Genomic DNA, 22,633 nt, shown 5'->3' on the forward strand with positions numbered 1-22,633 from the left:
GCTATAGTAGAGTGAAGGTAGATTTGTTCGGAGAGACGCACACTCCATAGAGGGAGTGCAGGCCATCTCAGAAGGCAAGAAAAAAGGAGAGAGAGAGTGAGTCCCAGGAATTGGGCCACCACCCCCTTTTTACCCTTAAACGGTGGACCTTGAAACTGCCCTGGCACCTGAGGGAGGACCATTTGGCAGCTATTGTATTTCAATGAGTGGATACTGAAGCTCAAGGTCTACCTGGAGCTGAATCTTCTGCCATCTGCATGCTAATTGCTCTGTCATTCTTTTATTGTGTGCCCTGCCCCCTTCCCACCTGTCTCAATATGTTCTTGTGCTAGAGTCTTCATTTCTGTATGAGATTAAAAAAAAAAAAAGAATGAATGAATGCCCCTGTTCAGTGTTTCCTTCTTCTGCCTTAAAGAATTGGAGGCAGTGTGTGAGAAATGGGAACTCTCCCTGAAACATTGCTGTGAGCCGTGAGCAAGAACAAGGCCCTGGCCTTGAAGCAGACAATCACACACCCCAAGCTTCATTCAAGTTGTTCCTTCTCACTGGGGGTTTAAAATCCACCTCCAGGTTCAGAAATGTAATGCAGTCATACTTTTTCTGGCCTCAACCTGTTGTGTAAAGTGAGACACACTTTTGATGATAAAAAGGAAATCATCTTCTTCAGTTGACCTTGTGATCAAAAACATGCTCAGTGGAAACCACAAGAAAGAAAAAACAATGAGTCATCATATCCTTGTGATAAGTAGACCTATCAATACACAAATTCCATGTAATAGGTTTTCATTTGCCAGGGACTAATACCCATTATTTTCCTTATGGGAAACAGCACCTTCTAGTTCCTGGTACGTACAGCTGCCAAATTACACGTGTCGGCACCTGCTGGTCCCTGACCATGCCTCACGAGCGTGTTCTGCTCATTCGGACACTGCCTCTGTAATGGGAGGAATAGTACCGTCATTCTACCAGAGGCCATGGAGGCTGATGTCTCCCTTACGGCAGTACGCGCTTGGAATACGTTATCCGTTCAGCACCATCTATTCATGCTAAGCTGCAGGTGGCCTGCTACAGACTGCCTGACCTTCTCAAAACAGAAAAGGTCATCACAGCCTGGCTCTCTCCAGAGCTGAGCTGGGCATAACCGTTCACCGTTCGAAAGGTCTTTCTCTGCGTTCTCTCTGTAGGATGTGTCTCAGGTCTCTGTTTAAGTCCCCAGTTTCAGAGATGAAAATATTTAATGATGTTGAGTCCACTGATCTCTCATCCAGAGAGTTTATTTTGACCCTTAGGGTGCATGAAAACCTGTCCTATAAACTGATTTCCTCTTTTTTTTTGACCTTTATTTGCCATAAGAAATGAATCATGAAACAGACAAATGCGACATCATAAAATTTACACAGCTTAAAAAAATGAAAGAAATCTTTGTAGTTGATTCTTAGCTAATATTTGTTAAAATAGTTTTCCTTGAGCTAATGTAACCTACAAGCTCATTCTTTCAAAACTAGTCTTTGTTTCGGGGCTGATGAATGTTTTCAGCTCACAAACCACATAGATTTCTTTCCACTTCCTGCTTCCTGTATGTTACAGCCCTGTACAGACCCTGGACATGCTGGCTCCGGGTCTCATCTCCAGGCTGGAAATTTCATCTCACTAACCTGATGTGGGAGTTGATACGCTAGCCATGTCCACAGACCAGTGTAGACCTGGGAAGTCTTCATCTAGAAGGGCGGGCTGCACGGAGGTGGTGGCGGGTGGTGAACTGCCAGGAGACCCTAGTTCTAATGCCAGTAATCGCTAAATTTGTGACTTTGGACAGGTCCCTTAAAACAGTTTTTCCTCCATAAAATAAAAGGATTGACTTTATCTTCTAAGAGCCCATCACTTCAACGATTCTGGTTTCTAACCCTGTACCTGTATGGGGTCACCCAGACTAGAAGGTCTGCTTGTCTGGAATTTTGCAGCCATAGCTCAGGGTTCCTACACCTGGATAGTGCGATTCCTCATTTCAGAACCCTTGACAGATTATAATGTACTTCCCAAATACCAGTCATTTCCTACAAATGTCAGACTTGTGCCATGTCCCTGTCCTCCCTAAATTTTTATTTACTAAATTTTTTTTTGAATTGACTCACTTTTGACAACTTAAATTTATGTAGGGAAAAACAGGTTGGCACTGATTGTAGCAGAAATAACTACACTGCAAAAAAAAACCCCCACAAACAAACAAACATCACCCAGGAGTCATGATAACAAATTAAGGAGAACTAGAAATGCTTTCAGATGAACTGAGCAAATTCGTTGCTAGCAGATCCGTACTCTGAGAAATGCTAACGGCAGTTCTTCAGGCTGAAAGAAAATGATGCTAGATTACAACTTGGATCTTCCAGAAAGAATGAGGAGCAGTTCCTTGTGTGCTAACTGAGGTTGCAGTTGTGTCCCTTAGATATAGGGCTGCAACGTGGCACAAGGAGCCATGTCTTGGTTACCACGATGTTGTAAGAGGTAGTCAGCAGCTACCTGGAAGATGCTGCTGTAGGATTTTGATTTTTCCCAGTAAAGAGACTGCATCTAGAACAGCAGCCTCAGCTGGAATCATCATCCACGACTTTCCACGACCCATCTCTCTTTAGACCCTTTACAATGCAGCAGTTGGTGGAGATGAGTGGGAATTCCAATTCTGCATCTTTTAAGCCTTCAGTGGTGCTTCCAGTCGGTAACGATTCCCCTGGGTTCATGGTGTTGGTTATAACTGCCTTTCTTGCTGTGGATGGAGGACTCCGGAGTCTTCCACTTCCCTCCGACCCCAGGTTGGGAGCACACTTAGTGTTTAGCTCATGGCTAAGTGTATACTCAGGATTTGGAAGAACTAAACACAGGTGGACTTGAGGTTCCACTGGGCTTATCACTAGGTCGACTCAGTTCAAATTCTGTTTAACTTCTGATCCCTGTTAAGCCCCAACTCTGACTAATGGGCTAAAAGCCTACCTATGGTTACTTACACACCAAAAGGTATAGTAAATCTTTAATGAAGTTAGTCAAGCCTGATGGAATACTCAGAAAAGCATAGGGAATTGATGGAGCATCATTTTGATGTCACTGAATAGATACGTAATTGTACTCACAGAGATGGCAGTGTTAATTCTTCTGATGAATGAATTGCTACAGCAGCTGGTTACAACGGATGGCTTCCCTGGTGGTGTGGATTATGTAAATCTACCTCAGAGGGTTCCATAGCAAAACAATACTCTATTTTCCTGAAAATACTTTATTTTATTATTTTTTTCACCACACTTCATCAACTTTATTATCTTCTTGATGTCCACCCAGGGTGCATATTTTGACAAAAGCTTTTCTAAAACTTTTCTGGAGCAAAAATTCCTTCTTACAGTGCAACTTTTCACGACCCTCTGCCAGTTCAGCCCCATCTTATCACCATGACAACCTCCATCCCAAAAACGTAGCAGGATATTATTGGGAAAATGGAAAGGAGACAACTTCCAATGTTACCCTTGCCTCTACAGGGGAGATGACTAGCTTCCGAGATCTCACCTACCATCTCCCTTCCTGTGGGCTCTTGGCATTTGATGATACACTGAAAGTTGTATGTGAAAACTTTCTTACATTTCACTCATTGCAGTTAGCACTACCTGAAAATACATACTTTTTACTTGTGTATAGTTTAACATAGAAGATGAAGGCAGGTAAGTATGATACTGGAAAGCCATGCAGGATGCTAGAGAACTGTAATAATGCATTCTCTGGAAAATAAAGTGAGAAAAACACTAGCCCATGCAGGTTTGCCTCCAGAAACCCACTACTGAGGTGGAGGGCCCAGGATACTGTCTGTGAGATTTCCTTTGCACACATTGTTTCTACCAAATCCATTTATTTTTTTCTTGAATCAAATCTTACGAATCTAAATACTGTCAAGATTTTCTGTGAACTCTTAGCCAATAAGAAATTTAACCATGTGTAATTTTGAGTCTTGTTGGTTTTATATTACTTTGATTACTTTTCATCTCTTTGGCACAACTGACAGGGCAGCTGTTGTCAGTCACTGAGCCCCAGGGTTTTGACATTAACCTTGGGCATCTGGGACTGTGGTTTAGGGGCCGCCAAGGGATATTTGCTGCAAAAGCGCTAAGAATGGAACCACTAGAAACTAACACAACACTGTATATCAGCTTTAATTGTATAAAAAGAGGTAAACCCATGGCCAGAAAGTGCGACATTAGCCTGAAGACGATAACACTGAGGGCAGTTCATCACAAAAACATTTTTTGGGTGTGGTTCTCGTGTTTTTCTTGCATTTCTTGGCTTATGTGTTCTAAAGAGGTGAAGTTTGGATATTGAAAAGAGGTCCGAGGAGTGTCTAGGGATTGTGGGTGAGGAAACGGATCATGACATTGATTCTAAACCCTGCCCTATGGGTGACAACAAGATAAGCTGTATGGATGACCACAGGCCACTTGTTGAAGAGCTGCCTAGGGGGCTTGTTAAAAATGTAGATTCCAGGGCATTGTCCTTGAGGCTGACATTGTATTTTGAAAGCTCTCTTGTTCTACAGCTTGGCTGGATTTAGTACTTGCTCTGCCACTTGGGACATGCAAGGCCCTAGGGCTGAGCTGAGGATCTTCAGCCAAATATGATTGAGCAGTGGCTTTGGCAGGGGAAGGTTAGTGGTTTCAGAGAAAGGAACACAGCTTGCAATTCTTAAATACTTATTAGGGGTCAGCCACCATGCGAAAAGCTTTATAGAGATGAATCCTGGGCAGTTATTTACTTGCTGTTTTATTTTTAGCAGATGAGGAAACTAACACTTAAAAAGCTTAGGCAATTTGGCCCAAATCATAGTTACAAGTGCTGGAGTGAAGGTTTGACCCCAAGTCTGTGTAACTCCAGTTCAAAGCCCAAGGGGAGCAAAGAGAGAGAGCGAGCAAGTTGTTCCTCCTACCACCCCCCCCCCGCCAAGACAGAAATTTTCTTTGGAAACAGGTGAATTTACATCCATCTACTGCAAGAAGCTGACAAAAGGACATAAGATGATTTTTTAGTTGCTGTGAAAGTTCTCATTATGTTTGGGAGGATGAATCTTGTTCAGTGTGGTCCAAACAAAGAAACTTACTCTTCAGGAAAAATTGTAATCAGATATTAAACACCTGTATGATTAATTTTGTTTGACACCAAAGGCCAGTGTATTTTCTTGGTATAGCCTTAAATGTAATAAATTGATGGTTTAAATATAATATTAGCTGTATTATTTTCCTCTGGTTTGTTAGCTTATGTTAGCCCAGTAAAATTTGACTGTGGAATGACTCTCCTCAGGGTGATATTTTAATTGTCATAAAAATGTCATATAGATTAAGGGGCCAGCTGATCCCATTACAGTTTCTTAGGGACCAGAGAAATCATTAAAAAAAATGCATATGCTGTTTTTGAGATAAAATACTGGCCATAATTCCAGCCATAATGTTCTTTTTATGTGAATTTTGCCAAATACAAAGCCATGAATTATACTAATTCCCAGAAATAATCTTCAAAAATGCTTACATGAAATGAGTTTTTTTCCTCCTTCTCTTCCTTTACTTTTGGGGATTTTGGGGATCTTGACTTAATGCAAAACTGCACATCATGGTATAGCAGATTTCTTATACCAAAAATACTTAATTCCATAGCAGTTTCTGCCCTTTCACTTCTGCTAAACTCTGAGTCCGATGGATACTCTGGTCCTTTACTTCTGGCAGGCTTTTCCTGCAGCAGTTGGGAAACACAAGACTGAATAGGTTTTTCATCTCAGCTAGATGACCTCCTTCCTTGGAATGTCTATCAGCCCTTCCCCTACCTGGAGGAAAGACACCGAGACTCTAAAACTGAGTTACTTGGAAGGTTAGATTGTTGGCAAATGATAGCCTGCAGGTCAAATCAGGCTGCTGCTTGTTTGTGTAAATACAGTTTTATTGGCAAACAGTCCCGCCCACTCATTTACATATTGCCTATGGCTGCTTCTCAGCTACCCTGGTAAGGTTGACTGGTTGTGACAGATGGCAAAGCTGAAAATATATACTTTCTAGGCCTTTACAGAACCAATTGTCTAACCTCTGGTTTTGAAGAACTACTCTTCAGACAAGGGTTTTAAATCTGGTCAGTGTCTTTATTAGGGTCTAGTCAGGAAAGATGAGTACCTGCCAGATGAGAATTTAATACCCAGGCTGAGAAAACGCGGATGATATGGAATTTGCTGGTTACCGTGGCTGAGGAGCAGAGAGCCGTCTCTGGTTCTTGAAGCTTCTGCCTGAAAGTGGCACACAACACATCTGCTCACTACTGGCCAAGGCAAATCAGATTGCGGTGCCTTGCGAGGAGAGATAAAGTACAGTTCTCCTGTCCGCTGGGAACAGTGCAGAGCACGGAGGAAATCCACTCCCTGCATTCGATGGGTCGTCAAAACTCAAATGAATCACTGTCATAAGTATACACTTAGAGAATACTGGAATTTTTCTAATATTTCTAGACTATTTGAAAATATTTCTTATAATTTAACTGGGTTGCAATCTGGCATTGTGTTCAGTCCACTGAAGAATTTGCTGAGCAGTTTCCCTCTTAAGACTTGAAACGCCTTCTCTCTCAACATTGTGAATACAAATCATTGTGTTGGGGAAAGGAACTAAAGTGTGCATGTCTGTAGCTAAGTAGAATTCTTTTAGTTTTACACGATTAAAAGTGACTTAAAACCTAAGTAGCGGAAAGAAACAAAACAGTGACCTTTGCATATAGTTTGAACTTGGAGTAAAAGTTCTAAAAAGTGTTTTAATCCATAGGCAGAGCACATAGTAAGTATGCTGATAGGCAGAACTTTCTCTCTGCCTGAAGTAAGCACCTCTCAGCTCACCAGGAACATTTACTTGAGTCTGTGATTGTTAAAGGGCTGACAGAGCGTTCTCAGTGATAGGATGGCTGGTAATAACTTTAAAAGGAATGATAAGATCTGTGTGCATAGGTGAAAGACTAGGATTTGTAGATCTTGGAGAAGAGAAAACGTACTTGTGATCTTGATTTATATGAATGGTTGTCCCTCAGAAGATGGTGAAGATGAGACTTCCTCTCCAGAAATCTTGAGAATGATCAAATATTGAAGGCACTTGTAGAATCTTATTTGGAGGCTGAAACGAAATATTATTCCTTGGAAAATGACTTCTGTGAGCTTTACTGGAAAGCCAGGGTAGGTAATTTGTTGGCATTCATTTTTCTGTATCCTGTAATGCTGTATCCTGTAATCCACTTCATAACTGTCTTAAACTTGTAGCATTATTAATCACCAATAAGGCTTGCCTATTGAACTTGGCTCAGGAAGGACCATTGGAGAAGATGATTTGGTGGTATGTGACATGCAGCTCTACTGTGAGAATGGACACGGGCTTCCTCGCCCTTTCTCATGTGTTTCTGGGAGAAGACATTGCACTTTTTCTTACTCTAAAACAAAAAAAATCTGTTTAAAAAATGCAGGAGTATCTCTAATATCATTCTTTATACTCCCAGAGTTAGAAATACAGTGTTCTATGTTTCATACCTGTGTTCTTCTGTCCATCCATCTATCCATCCATCCAATCATCCATTTATCCTTTCTAGAAATATTCATTGAGTGCCCACTCTGTGTCAGAATTTGGGCTGGTCCTCTCTTAGGTCCTTCTCCTTGTAACAGCTTCTCAGCTCCCCTGCAGCCCGAGCTCTGAAAATGGAATCTCCTTCTAACACGTCTGTTGACAAGTCACTAACGATTTGCCTTCATAATTGGTTTGTTCTCACATCTCGTTCCTGGACCAGCCCGGCATATTTTTTGCCACTTCAAACCTACCACTTTTCTTTTCTTCATCCTTGCCTTAGCAATCGTGGTGGACTCAGCAGAGAGAGTTTAAAGTATGGAGGCAGGTCTAGAGCTTAAACTGGGTGGAGGAAGTAGTGCTCTAAATTCTGATTTTTTTTTTTTTTGGTGGCTAGACATCTCTTGGCATGGCTCTGATTTTCTGTCTCTCCAATAGTGAGTTGCTCCTGGTGCTCTTGTCACCTAGGTTGCAAGGTTTCCCTTTTGAAGCCAGACATAAACTCTGTTTATGTTTCCATTGTGGATTTTCTCTCTGCCTTGTTCTCATGAGTTATGGTGAACTTTCATCCCTTTGTTTATGGAAAGAGAAATGGCCCAAGGGAGGTGGCCATAGAATGTGTATCTTTAAGAATTTAGGTTAAAAACTTGACAACTTAGCATTTAAGGTTTCTTTAACATTTAGGACACTAACATAATTTTAAGAATACTGCTCAACATTTCCCATCGATGATCTGTTTGATTGCTTATGTGAAAAGATTTAAACTCTGCAGGCTCTCTCTGCCAAATCTGCCTTCCTTCCAACAACCTACTTCTGGTTTCTAACATCTGCTGCCAGTGACTGATTCTCTCATCATGTAGCTGCTAGACTTTTTCTCGCCACCTGGCCCCAACTCTCCGTCCCATCATATGGCTTTTAGCCAAATAGTTGCTGGTGCCCTGGCACTCCCAGACGCATATGTGTGCACCTACCTCGCAGTCCAGAGCCTTCTGTTTGGAAGCCATGCATATGGTAGGCAGATACTCTCTTCACTGGGATCAGGTTCAATGTAGTGGTTGCGTAAAGTTCATGGGATGATGCCCTGATCAAAGACTGGTTTCCTGGTCACCGATATTAGCTCCTTCATTTCCCGACTTCAATTTTAATCACATTCAGCCAAGTTGAAATTCTGTTTTGCAGTCGGGGCTAAGGGGGAATAGCATAAAAAAAATGTTCAGACAATTCTTCAATTCTTCATCTAAGCAGTAAAAGAAATGGCTTCACTAAATTCTTAGACTATTGGCCAATTAGGTGGTCGGAGTAATCACTGGTACTGGATTTATCAATAAACACAGTCATCATAAGAGCTGATAATGTTTACTCTGAACATCCTGGGGGTGGGGTCTTCACATGGATGATCTCATTAGTTCATCCTCAGATGCCAGTCTTATGGCCGAAATGGAAATCTGGCTGTATTTCTCTCTCTCTTTCTCTCTCAGCATCCAATTTTTAAAGCTGTTTTTTTGATTTTGTAACTTTTGATTTTGAAATAGTTTAAAACTTACCAAAAAAATGGTACAAGGAACTCCTGTCCTCTGGCTTCCTCCAAGGATAATACCTTACATAAATATAGCACATGGTCAAGACCAGGGAATTAACATTGGTTCAATGCTATTAAAGCATTCTTGTGTGTGTGTGTGGGGCGGTGTATTTCAGTGAAATCTGATCATGTGTATAGATTCAAAGAACCATGACTATCAGGATACCAAATTGTTCCAACACCACAAAGAAACTCCCTCATGTTACCCCTTAATAGTCACGCCCTCCCTCAGCCCTAACTCTTACACTGATCTCTTCTCCCTCAGTGTAATTTGGTCACTTCAAGGTGGTCATATAAGTAATCATACACTATGTAACCCTTTGACATTGGCTTTTTCATTCAGTATACCCTTAAGTTCCATCCAAGTTGGGTATATCACAAGTTTGTTATTTTTTGCATCCTATATTGAAATGAGACTTCCTTAAAATGTCATCTACCTAGAGTGTTCAGATTTCAGCCAACTGTTGCTGAGTTCTGCAGCGTGTAATTGGCAGGGTCCCCTTTAGACAAGGTCAGCCACGGGGCAACCTGGGATCTAGCAGGTTTGCCTTTGTGAAGAGGCTTCTGGCTTCAGTCAACCTCTTGCCTTTCACCTGAGGTATGTAATCTTCCTTCAGCATGTCGTCTTTTCTTTCACTCATTTCCAGCTGTCTCTTGGTCTTAGCCCCTGAGATGAGCACGTGTGATGAGGATTTAGATGCAGGCTTTTTATTTGAGAGATGATGGCAGGAAGCAGGAGTGAGTGAGGAAGTAGGGAGAGGGAGGAAAGGAGGTTGGAAAAACTACTGAAGAGTGCGTTAATGGGTGGGTCACAGCTGCGGACTACTGGGGCTCAGTCCTACTAGGGACTCCTACAGAACCATGCAGAACTGCCATCTGAAGCATGGGAGGGGGAGGCATTTACCCACTAACTGCATCTCTCCGTAGTTGGGGGTTATTCCAAGCACATTAGCCCCCAGCACTTGGGGATGGTCCCTGCACAGGTGGATTTAGTAGGTTCCAGGTTCTGCAGAGAAAACCCTGAGCAAACCCAGTGGAGAGACCCAGGCCAGTGTTGAGGTGAGAGGCCAGCAGTGCGTGTGGGGATGAGGAGATGGGTCCATGGTAGCCTGGCCTGGCGACAGTGCTTGCCATCTGATGGCCACCTCCCTGGCTGTATGTCAGACCTGGCCCTCCACCTTCTTCGGGGACTGGCTCAAGAGGCTGGCTGGATTCTGGTTGGCACAGCTCACTGACTATTCAGCTTTTGCAAGCTGTTCACACAACTAACGTTGAAAGCATGTAATTATTTGGAGGAATTTTATCTTTGTAATTAAATTATTCTAAACCCAAATCTCTTTTTTACCATGACTAGTTTCAAATAATTTTAGTGATTTCTTTTTATAAGATCTTAGAATTCTGAAATTCCCCTTCTCACTAAAGAAACCCAGGTTCTGGTCCTGAGACTCTAGTTTATTCTTCTGCCCTACCCAAGGGGTCCCGGTACTCACCCTACTGTCTCATTTGAGTGTTTTTCCCTAAACAATTAGTCCGACGTCTTGTGCATGCACCCTGTGGTTGATGGATTTATCTGCCTCATCCATTAACCTCCCTGATGTCAACCTTGGAGTTTTAACCTCTTTGTATCCTGGGCAGCTAGCATAGGGTTCCACATGTAGTTGGGGTCAATAAATGTTTGCAGCTGATGTTGGGGATGGCGGTGGCAGGTCAACTGTAAAAGATTTCCCACTTGGACCTTCAGGGGACCTAAGAGTGGCTCTTGGTTTTGGTCCCAGTGAAGCAGTTCCAGACGAGGCTACCGCCTGCAGTATGAGACACAGCAGATGACAGTCAGCTGTGCCCATGTGTCCAGCCAGGCTCAGCGCTGGTGGCCGGGGAGTTGGGTCATGTGGCTTCGGGGTCTAAATTCTGTCAGTGAAAAGGAGGGCATGTGACGTAGAGAGAAGAGTAGGGGTGTAAAAGTCGGGTTTAAATCTCAGAAGAGGACTTTATGGAATTTGTATCAACACTCATTTCGGCAAAAGACTAACGGGCTTAATAGGGTTGGGATGAGGCCAGAATGACATCAAGAGGGAAAGGTGGGTCTTGTTGGAGCCAGCGGTCCCTGCTTCTCCCTGGTTTCATTTATGGCCCCATTGGTGGGCATCACCTAGACATCCATCTGGCTATCTGGCTATTACCCTTTCCCTGTTTTACCTTATAAGAAATGTTATTAAAAATCACACTAGACCACTGTTTCAGTGATGTCTTGCTGTGTAACAAACTAGCCTAAAACTTAGAGGCTTGAAACATTGATTTATTATTTGGTACAATGTGGTGGGTCGGGAGTTTGGGCAGTGCTCAGGTGGATGGTTCCTCTGCTCCATGTATGTTCACAGGGTCATTCATGTGGCTGCATTTCCCGGCAGCTGGACTGAGCCAGAACGTCCAAGAAAGCTTTGCTTATTGATCTGGGACCTCAGTGTGGCTCCACTAAGCCACTTGGTCTCTCTTTTTGAATCTATCTCCATGTACCTAGTTTGGTCTTCCTTGCAACATGGTGTAAGGCCTTGGGCTTCTTTCCAGCAGGGTGGTCAGACTTCAAACATGGTGGCTGATTTCCAGGAGTAAAGAAATAGAAGCTGTCATTATCATTAAGACCTGGGCACAGGAGTCCCAGAATGTCTCTGCCACCACAAACTATTGGACAAAGAAAATCACAGGACAGCTCAGATTCAAGGGGAGGGGACGTGGACTCGTCTCTTGCAGCGTGCACGTACTGGGGTGGGAAGAACTGCTGGAAGAAGAGGAAGAAGAGCAAGAAGAAGGAGGGAGAAAAAGAGAGCGAAGAAATGACAAGAGGACATGGAAACGTGGAGAGAGAATAGGAGGTTCTGGGAGACACAGGCCATGGCTGAGAGAACCATAGAGAGCTGCAGGCCTTAGTGCTGACTGGAGGCTCTCAGTTCCAGCGTTAATTCCAATTAGACCATGTGTATTACGAGATACTCCTTTTTACCTGAGATAACCAAGTGTGTCTCTTTTCTTTCTAACAAAATGATTCAAGAGGTGGATTTGAATCCCAGATATGCCACCTACTGTTTCTGTTTCTGTATCCTTGGGCAAGTTACTTCTGTGCTTCAGTTTTCTCATCTGCAAATGAGAATAATAATGATGTCCGTGTCATAGGATTGTTTTGAATATTACAATATTTATATCAAGAGGATTAATACATTTGTAAGCCCTTGGAACAGTGCCTGGCCTGTCATAAGCACTGTATAAGTAATTGTTAAGTGAGAAAAAAAGACCATGTTTAGGAGTCTTGGGTTGAGGGGACAAAGGAAGATTCTGCTTTGGAAAGCAAGTAAGAGATTTCACTGGGCAAAATACATTCTTTTCTTCTGTGATCAAGGTCAGTCAGTCCTACGAGGTTGTTATTGGGTGCCAGGGAACTAAAAACATGGATCCTGAAAAATCTGGAGCCAAGCTGTCTACAGAATAGATGGAACTGTGGCTGTGGTAAATCACAGGGCTGAGCCATCTTGATGCTTATCAGAAATTTAGAGCTTCTTTGAGCTTACTGGACTCTTTCCCCATCCTTTTTCTTCTTGCTCACTTCTCCCCTGCTCGAGATAACCCAATTTATAGAATTGCCTCAATATGTGCTGGCTGACATGACATCCCGAGTGGAGAAGAATGCCAGAGAGACCCAGTTGAAACCTGTTGATTTATGATCAGTTCACTCCACTGTCACTTTCTGATTTAACATCAAAAGAACAGATTAAGAATGCAATCATGCTGGGCAAACAAATATACTATTGCAAATGACTTTGCAAAAAAAAAACAATTTTTTTTTTATTCTGGCCATGTATAAAATGAGCTAAAAGTGGCCCTTGGTGCAATCATTCAAATGCCTTCAGGCCCTTGCACCATATGTTTCCTACATTTTCTTTTATCACATGTGATTGTATATTATAATACGCAGCAATTCCAAAGGGGAACCAGATGGCTGCATGTTTCCCAGTTCAGGATTCTCCGGCAAAAAGGAAGAAAGAATCTGGGGCTGTATTTGGGTCTGATGAAACTGACAGGCCACTGGAGGTGATAATCAGTGGTATTTAAGGAAGGCTCGCATTGACGGTAAAGTGTGTAAGTGCTCAGTCACGTCTGAATGTGTCTGTAATGGGCATATCCTTTAAAAATGGAGTCAATGTATTCCTTTACATCTGCTCAATTTGAATATGTTGAGACAAGCAATATTTTAAACTAGTTTTTCTTTTTGAAACATACACGTTTGAAGGAAAGCAAATAATTTCTTGGAAAGACAGTTCCAAATACGGCCAGTTTTCAACTCTTGCTCCCTTACTGTTTAGGCTGCGAGAGAATCATTTGCTCAATAAAAAAAGACTGGGCTAAAACTAGCAAGAAGGAAGCAGGGAGGGAGGTGACTGGAGAGTTTCCTCAACACACTTGAAGGGTTCTTGTTCACCCCCAGCCTCACAAAAGTGAAAGCCTTTTGCCCTTAGAAATGGGATGGGACAACCCCAGTGCGCGCAGTTGGCCATGCAAATTGCTCAGGCTATGCTGCTGTCTTACTTGTTCTGCAACAGTGCAAAAATAAAAAATGAGGAACCTCTCAAAATGAAAAAAAGAAACGAAATCTGTGACTACTTTGGTGGGCTAAACGGAAGACTACACTGTTGCCAGGCTACTTTTGCCTGGAACACCAGGCCCACCTGTCCGTCTCAACATTTGTTCACAGGAAATGTGTGTAGTGGTCTCTTAAAAATTGGTGATGTTCTCAGTCCTCTGAGGGTGAACTATAGATAGGAAAAGAAAAGACAGACCTTTTCCAAAAAATATTGGGGAAGTGAAAGTGCTGGGATTCGCACACCACGTTCTGGCAACAATGGCTCCTCTTAATATGCGCTCTGGACTGAGAGCCCTGCTCACCTTGCACCTTCTGTAAATGTCAGCACTTGTGGTCACTCCATCTATGGCCTCTTTTGTGTCTTGCTCGGTCCCTTTCCCTTTGGGGGCCTCACCTATTCTCATGCTTCCTGTACTATCACATTCTCTCTCTTAGGGCTCGCTCTGATGCTCTAAACTCAGCCACTTAATCCCTTCTAGAAAGTTCCATCTCCAGTTCCCACAGGCATGTTCAACTCAAAAGGACCCAAGCTGGATTCAGCATTGCCCACCCTCTCTCCCCACCTGCCCTTCCACCTGCATTCCTTTCTTTACTGATGGCCCTGTTACTTGTTTCACACTGCAAGAATATTTTTTCTAAAACAGAAATCTGATTATGGCATTCCCTCCATCAAATCTGTCAGCAGAGCCCCATGAGATTTTGGATGAAGTCCAAACATTATAGCAGGGCCGACAGGACCCCTCATCCTCCCATCCGTGCTTGTCTTTTCTTTCCTCCCTCCCCAGGGATCTCCAGAGCTAGCAGTGTTTGACTTCACTTGTAAATTTCCTCTCAGAAAAAAGCTCTTTCCTTTCTCCTCCTCTGCCTGTTTGTTAAGAACTGAGCAAGTCCGGGCATTTCTTAACGCTCCCCTTCCTGTGAGTTCTTACTCAAGGCTGTGGGTTCTTGTGTCCATCTGAGACCAGAATGAGGGACCCACATCCCCAAACAAGGGACCACTCCTCCTTTCTCTCATTGGCCGGAGGGGAAGCAGTAGGGAGGGTGGACAGGGCGGAGAAGTGGTGGTAGGGTGGAGGTTTTGAGGTCCTATGGACAGACATATAGACAGACAAAGGGCTGTCCTGGAGGAGGGGACGAGGGCAGAGAATAGGTTACCCACACCAGCCAGCCCTTTCCCTATGATGTTTCAAAGGCCAACATTTGGCCAGGGCTTCTATGTGCCTAAAAGCCCTAGATATAGACCCTGTGCCAAGCACTTCCATGGACTTGCTTCATTTAATCTTCACAACTACCTGAAGAGTTAGTACTCATATTAGCCCTATTTATTTATTTGTTTATGAGATGATAATTCACAGTCTATAAAATTCACCATTTTAAAATGTACAATTCAGTGGTTTTTAGGATATTCACAATGGTTGTTCAACCATCACCACTAATTCCAGAATATTCTCATTATCTCCAAAAGAAACTTGGTCACTATTAGCATTTAGTCCCCATTGCACCCTACCCCCAGCACCTGGCAATCACTGATCTTTCTGTCTCTTTGATTCTAGACATTTCAAAAAATGAAATCACACAGTATGTGGTCTTTTGTGTCTGGCTTCTTTCACTTAGCATAATGTTTTCAAGGTCCATCCATGCCATAGCCTAGGTTAGTACTTCATTCCTTTTTATGGCTGAATGATAGGGCACCGTATGTATAGGTCACATTTTGTTTATGCATTCATCACTGATGGACATTGGGGTCATTTCCACGTTTTGACCATTATGGATAGAGCTGTTGTGAGCCCCATTTTACAGGCAAAGAAACTGAGGCTCAGAGGGATTAATTAAAACAGAATAATTAAAAGTATTGCTTTTGAACCAGACAGACCTACATTCAAAACTTAGCTTCATTACAGACTCATAGACATAGAATATAAACTTGTGGTTGCCAAAGGGGAGGCGGGTGGGAAGGGATGGATAGACTGGGAGTTCAAAATTTGTAGATATTGACAGGCATGTGCAGAATACATAAACAAGGTTTTACTGTATAGCACAGGGAAATATGTACAAGATCTGGTAGTAGCTCACAGTGAAAAAAAATGTGACAATACATGTATATTCATGTATAACTGAAAAATTGTGCTCTACTCTGGAATTTGACACAACATTGTAAAATGACTATAACTCAATAAAAAAAAAGTTTAAAAAAACTTAACTTCATTACTTATTAGCCATATGACTTTGGGCAAGTTATTCTTTCTCTTTAGCGTCCATACTTGATACAAACATAGTAATATCGTCTGACCGTTAGGGTTGGTATGAGGACCCTTGACTGTCCATATAAAGGAGTGCTTTGGATATAGTAGGACTTCCATGAAGAATAATGATGGAACCCTCCACACCTGGCCCTTCCTAGGTGTCCAATAAGTAATTTTGAAGAAATGAATAAAAAGAACATGATTTGAATTCTGATTTGGCCACTTACCGATTAGGTGACTTGGAGTAAGTTCTTCAGCTGTAAAAGTGGGGTAGTAACTGTCACGGTGATCATAAGTGGGGTCCAGCATAAGACCTGGCAGAGTCTCTAACACATGGTAGGGACTCAGTAAATGTCAGTTCTCTTTCCCATAATGCCAGCTTAGCATGTCCTCTTTTATTACAGTGCAACATACAACTTAACCCCTGAACTAAGCTTTCAGGTGTGCATTTAGAGACTACCTGTAATTTTTCACTTTGGACTTTTACAAAATTAATCTTCTATATTATTAGGGAAAGAAAAGTCCAGCATTAAAAACATGATGTGGGAGCTGCTTTTTTTGGGTAAACACACAGTGTGTTCATGAAACATTCTTTTGCTTCTTGCCTGAAACTTTGTTTTGTTAAAGCTAACTTCTCTAGAATCAATAATACAAAAATGGAAGGCACTCAAATGCTCAGCTTCTGCAGAAGGGCCGAAGTGTCCATTGATTGTCTGGTATTCTCAAGGTTTCTGCTTAGCGAGAGGGGAGGCCAAGTCTGAACGGAGAAATCACTGTGAGGAGTTCCATTCATTCTGCAAGGAATGAAATGTAGGTCAGGGGTTGGGGCAGGGCGAAGGGAAATGTCTTGGAAAGAACTCATCGGATGTCACTCAGGGATTATTAATTGATTGAAAAGTCTACCTTTGGCCTGGGGATTTACTACAGTTCGAATTTGCTAGATGTTTCCTTGGAACTCAGCACCCAGAGGAGTGCTGGCTCATTCCCGTGTCAGGACCTTGCAAACCTGGCCCATGTCATCACCCAGCTTGGGCCTGGGGCTGGGTTTTTCCTACACCCGATGCTGAAGACATGATTCTGCTCTCGCTCTTCAGTAACATCCAGGTTTCAACAATAAGGAGAAAAAAAAAAAGAAAATTTGGTATTCCACTGCTTTTACCCAATCATGAGAATTCTTAAGTCTATGGGGATGAGTGGCACAAAGTCCACGCAGGATCTGGTGAGAAATGAGATGTGTGGTGTGGGAAGAAGGCGACAGGGTGTCAGGGCGGATTACTTAGCAACAACACGGCTTGTTAGGAAACTGGCGCCAGCCCTCGTTACTGGCTTTGATAAATCCCACAGTCTTTTCATCTCTTCTCTTCCCCTGCCAGTGGTTTATAGGTACAGACCTTTATACTACGTTAAAGTCTCAATTGGTTTGCATTTATCCACTTAGGCACTTCAGGAAATTTTAGCAAATACATAGAGACAGAAAGCAGAATGGTGGCTTCCAGGGGCAAAGGGAGGGGGAATGGGTTGTTTCATAGGCACAGAGTTGCAAGATGAAGAGTTCTGGAAACGGATAGTGGTGATGGTTGCAAGTATGTAATGTGAACATACTTCACATCACTGAACTGTATGCTTAAAATGATTAGGATGATACATTTTATGTTGTGTCTCTTATCGCAATTTAAAATGATTTTAGAAAGTATGCTGCTAATCCTAAAGCTGTTAAAGACAGTAAGTTCAAAGCACCAGTTTTGAAATGAAGTACATCATTTTGAAGCTGTTTATTACTGCTCCTGTCTCCTATCATAATACAGATATATGCATATAGATATGTTGTATTTAATTTTTTAAAGATTTTGTTTTTTGGAGCAGTTTTAGGTTCACAGCCAAACTGAGAGGAATGTATAGAGATTTCCCATACACCTCTCCCCCTGTATATGTCCAACCTCTCCCGTTATCCACATTCCTACCAGAGTGGTACATTTGTTACAACTGGATGAAACATCATTATCATCCAAGTCTGTAGTTTACATTAAGGTTCACTCTTGGTGTTGTACATTCTAACGGTTTGGACAAATGTATGATGATAAGTATCCATGATTATCATATCATATAGAGTATTTTGAGTGCCCTAAAAATCCTCTGTGTTCCACCTATTCATCCTCTTCCTCCTGCCAGCACATGGCAACCACTAATCTTTTCTCTGTCTTCACAGTTTTGCCTTTTCCAGAATGTCATATAATTGGAATTATACTGTATGTAGCCTTTTCTGATTGGTTTCTTTCACTTGGTGATATGCATTTAAATTTCCTCCACGTCCTTTCCTGGCTTGAAGGATCATTTCCTTTTAGCATTGAATAATGTGTCATTGTCTAGATGGACCCATGTATCTATCCATTTACCTACTGAAGGACATCTTGGTTGTTTTCAAGTTTTGGCAATGGTGAAAAAGCAGCTGTAAACATCCATGTGCAGGAGGTTTTTGTGAGGATATAAGTTTTTGACTTCTTTGGATAAATGCTGGATGGTATTGCTGGATGGTATGTGAAGAGTATTTTTAGTTTCATATAGAAACCACCAAACTGTCTTCCAAAATGGCTGTACCATTTTGCTTTTCCACTGGCAATGAATGAGAGTTTCTGTTGCTCCACATCCTTGTCAGCACTTGGTGTTGTCACTATTCTGAACTTTGGCAATTCTAATAGGTATGTAGTGGTGTCTCATTATTGTTTTAATTTGCATTTCCCTGATGACATATGATGTACAGCATCTTTTCATATGCTTATGTGCCATCTTTATATCTTCTTTGGTGAGGTTTCTGTAAAAGTCTTTGGCTTATTTTAAAATCAAGTTAATCAGGTTGTTTATCATTGTTCAGTTTAATTTTTTTAATGTGTATTTATGTATATTTATATAGTTTAGTTCTGTATATTTTGGACAACAGTTTTTTTTATCAGGTGAATCTTTGCAAATATTTTCTCCCAGTCTGTGTCTTGTCATATCATTCTCTTGATGTTGTCTTGTGTAGAGTGGAAATTTTTAATGTTAGTGAAGTCCAGTGTATCAATTATTTCTTTCATGGAGCATGCCTTTGGTGTGAAACCTAGAAAGTCATCACCATACCCAAGGTCATCTAGGTTTTCTCCTGTGTTATCTTCTAGGAGCTTTGTAGTTTTGCATTTTACGCTTAGGTCTGTGACCCATTTTGAGTTAATTTTTGTGGCTGGTGTAAGGTTTGTGTCTAGATTCATTGTTTTGTTTCTGCATGTGGGTGTCCAGTTGTTCTAGCACCATTTGTTGAAAAGACATTGCTCCATTGTCTGGCCTCCTCTGTCGAAATCAGTTGACTATATTGGTGTGAGTCTATTTATGGGCTCTCTGTTTTCACAACTTATATCAAATTTTAAGAACTTAGAGGCTGTGTGGTAGAAATTTTGGGGGGAATTTATGTAGATCATAAGTTATCCTCTCCCTTTGAGAACGGTCCACAAGAATGCAAACGTCCTTGTGATCACTGCTTTTTTCCAGCATCTGGTCTAGAAGCCACTTGATACATATTTGTTGGAGTATTGGATAGATGGATGACCCTCTAGGAGCCCTGATTATGACATGTGACCAAGCCCACTCTGGCTGAAGTTCATTGGATCAGGATGGTACACATGACCCGAGGGGCCAATAAGATTTTCTCCTGGAAACTTAAATTGGTACTAACGGACAGGTGAACTCTGAATGTCCTTGGAATGGTAATATTTAAATTGAGGGTCTGCCAGGTTAGCCATATTCTACCACATGGATGGAGCAGCGGGAAAAGCCAGTCAACATGGATATGCATGCACGTGGATGCAGACACACACACACACACACCCCCCTACCTCCTTCAGCCTTTTTTTTTTAGCCTCCTTTTTGGTTCTTGTTTACATTTCCTCGCTGAGGCCAACTTCATTCCTTCCCTTGCTTCTGTGAGACACCCTGTGTCCTTATAATAAATCCTTCTTCTGCCTAAACCACCTCAAGTTGAGTTTTTGCCATATGCAACCAAGGACTATTAGCAAACACACTGTCACCATAATTCATTTGCCTTCTCTGATATTTCAACATTTGTAAGATTTGAAAATAACCCTAGTAAATATTTGTCTTAATTTGAATTCATTTCCATTTCCCTGGACTTTTACTGTTTTGAAATGCCTACTTGGCCCCCTTCCACTGTTTGAAAAGCAAAGCAAAAGGAACCACGAACCTCCAGCTGATGTGCGCTCTTAAGCTCTGTGTGTAAATTATGCCTTTGAAACACTTGGGTCTTCCTGGGAAACCATTTCCCAGCAGGGGAAGAAAAACTAACAAGTTTGAGAAATAAACTCAAAGTATTACTCATTGCTATGGAGAAGTACAGCTTTGAAGTAACCAAAGAAATGAAAACAAATGAGTTATCTCTTGTGGCAGGATTCATAACAGTCAAGAGTGGAGACCCAGGGCCAGATGGCTTATTTCTACGTTGCCATCCCTCAACTGGAGGGCACACATTGTAAAACTAGCATCTGGGTCTTAGCTTTGTCCCCTCAGCTCCTAGCATAGGGCTTCACCTGAGAAGATGCTCCATGTATGTTTGTTGAAAAAAGATAGAGTGATGAATAGAGGGTAGTGATTAAAGCTGAAGATCAGAATCAGAGGGAAGTCGCCTGGTTCCAATGCCCTCTGTCTCTTTGACCTTAGGTGTGTTACTTGTCCATGTCTTGGCTTCCATCACTGTAAAACAGGGATGAGAACAGAGGCAAAGGTTTCAGAGGCTGCTTCTTGAACTTCACCTTCCTGGTGAAGAAAGAGGTAGCAGCAACACTCATGCTGATCTAGTTCTGCAGTGGGTTCCAGAAATGATGGCTGTGGGCCCGGCCCAAAGATCCCTGCTTGCAGTACAAGAACTTTGCTTGTGTTCCATGGGGACAATGGAGAATTTCTGTAGACAGAAATGCCTGGCACATAAGAGTTTTCCAAGCAGCTGCTCTATGAATGAACATTAGTAAGTGCTTAATTAAGTCAACATATGTTTACGGTATTCCGAATGCTGAGAGATTGCTAAGCAGATTCTGGGATCTGTTTTATCAGGTATTTGCTGTTTCCTTATTTGTAAAGTGGGAACAATAATTTCACCCATCTCAGGGGATTGCATGAAGGCTAAATGAAATAATGCACGCGGAGCACCGATCAGGTGCCTGGCTGGGAGGAAGAAATCACTAATGGTACCCATGGAAATGGAATTTGGTTGGTGCTAGGACGCAAAAATAAACACAACAGACTTGGTCTCTGACCCGATTGAGCTTGTACTGTAAAGGGGAAGGCAGACATTTCAGCAAGTTAAAAACAGCACAATTAGTACTCCACTAGAGCAGCACAGTGCACTGGGGGGGGCATGCAGCTGGGACACCAAAACCAGCCTTGAGAGAGGGTGGAGGGGACAGAGAGGTGGCCTTGGAGACAATTTGCTAAAAACCAGTTGGCCAGGAACCAACTGGCTGAGAGCTGATTTCCCAATGGCCAAGTCACCTAATGTCTAATCGCCAATTCATCGAAGTTTGTAAGTTTACCAAATACTTATTTTAAGAATTTTCTTCTTGAGTTTAATCAAATAATGTATTTTCTCTAGAAACAGTAACTTGTCAAAAGTTCTCAGTTTTAGAGTGGTTTTGACTGCATGAATGTATTTTCCATTAATGTTCATATTTGTGGAAAACTGTGTTAGTGAAGTTATTTATTGAATATTTTATGAATAATTTAGAGTTACTAATAGAATAAATATATTCTTGAATATATTGTAAAACACAGTTGTTAAATATTTTTATGTACTATAGTTAAGAAGAATATGATCCTAAAAATGAAATATTTCATTAGATATATTCAAGAAGACTATCCCTTAAAGGAAGATTTTAGACAATGAGTAATTTTGGCACATTCAATCAACTGGTCATTTGGCAAATTAATCATATTTGCAAACTGCTCTTTTAGTTAATTGGACTTAAACAAATTGGTCATTTGGCATATTGGGTGTCTGGTTAGTTGGCCATCACTTCTTTCAGACTTTGCTGATGAGTGCCTCTGCACAGCTGTCATTCAGTTCACACACAGACAGCAAGCAATGTAGTTGTGTTGTCTCCTTGTCCCCCAGTGACAAAGCCACATACTATACAAAATGGACAACTGAAAGGGGGAATTGGCCAGCAAAAATTGAAGTGCAGCAAAGAAGTAAAAAGTGATAACTCTGGAAGTGAAATTCAAATCACACATAAATGGAGTTTCAGAAGACAAAGATGATTGTGGAAATAATGATGCTGCCACCATTGAAGAGACTCTAGATACCCAGCTAGAGAAACCTAGTGAAGGGGAACTTAGCACCATAAATGAGGAAAGTGGTTGTGATGAGAAGGAAGAAGATGCCTTAGAGGAAGTAATGCTGGCAAGAAGGTTCAAACGGAAGGAACTCAGAGGTAGTTTATCATATTGGAGGTCCAAAGGGTACAATGTTAGAAGCAGATCCAAACTTAGGAGTATGACAATTTTCCAAGGTGTAGAAAAGATACTCCATTGTGAGTTACGTGAAAAA

Source organism: Vicugna pacos, chromosome X (genome assembly GCF_048564905.1).
Source record: "Vicugna pacos chromosome X, VicPac4, whole genome shotgun sequence".
NCBI classification, from domain to species: domain Eukaryota; kingdom Metazoa; phylum Chordata; class Mammalia; order Artiodactyla; family Camelidae; genus Vicugna; species Vicugna pacos.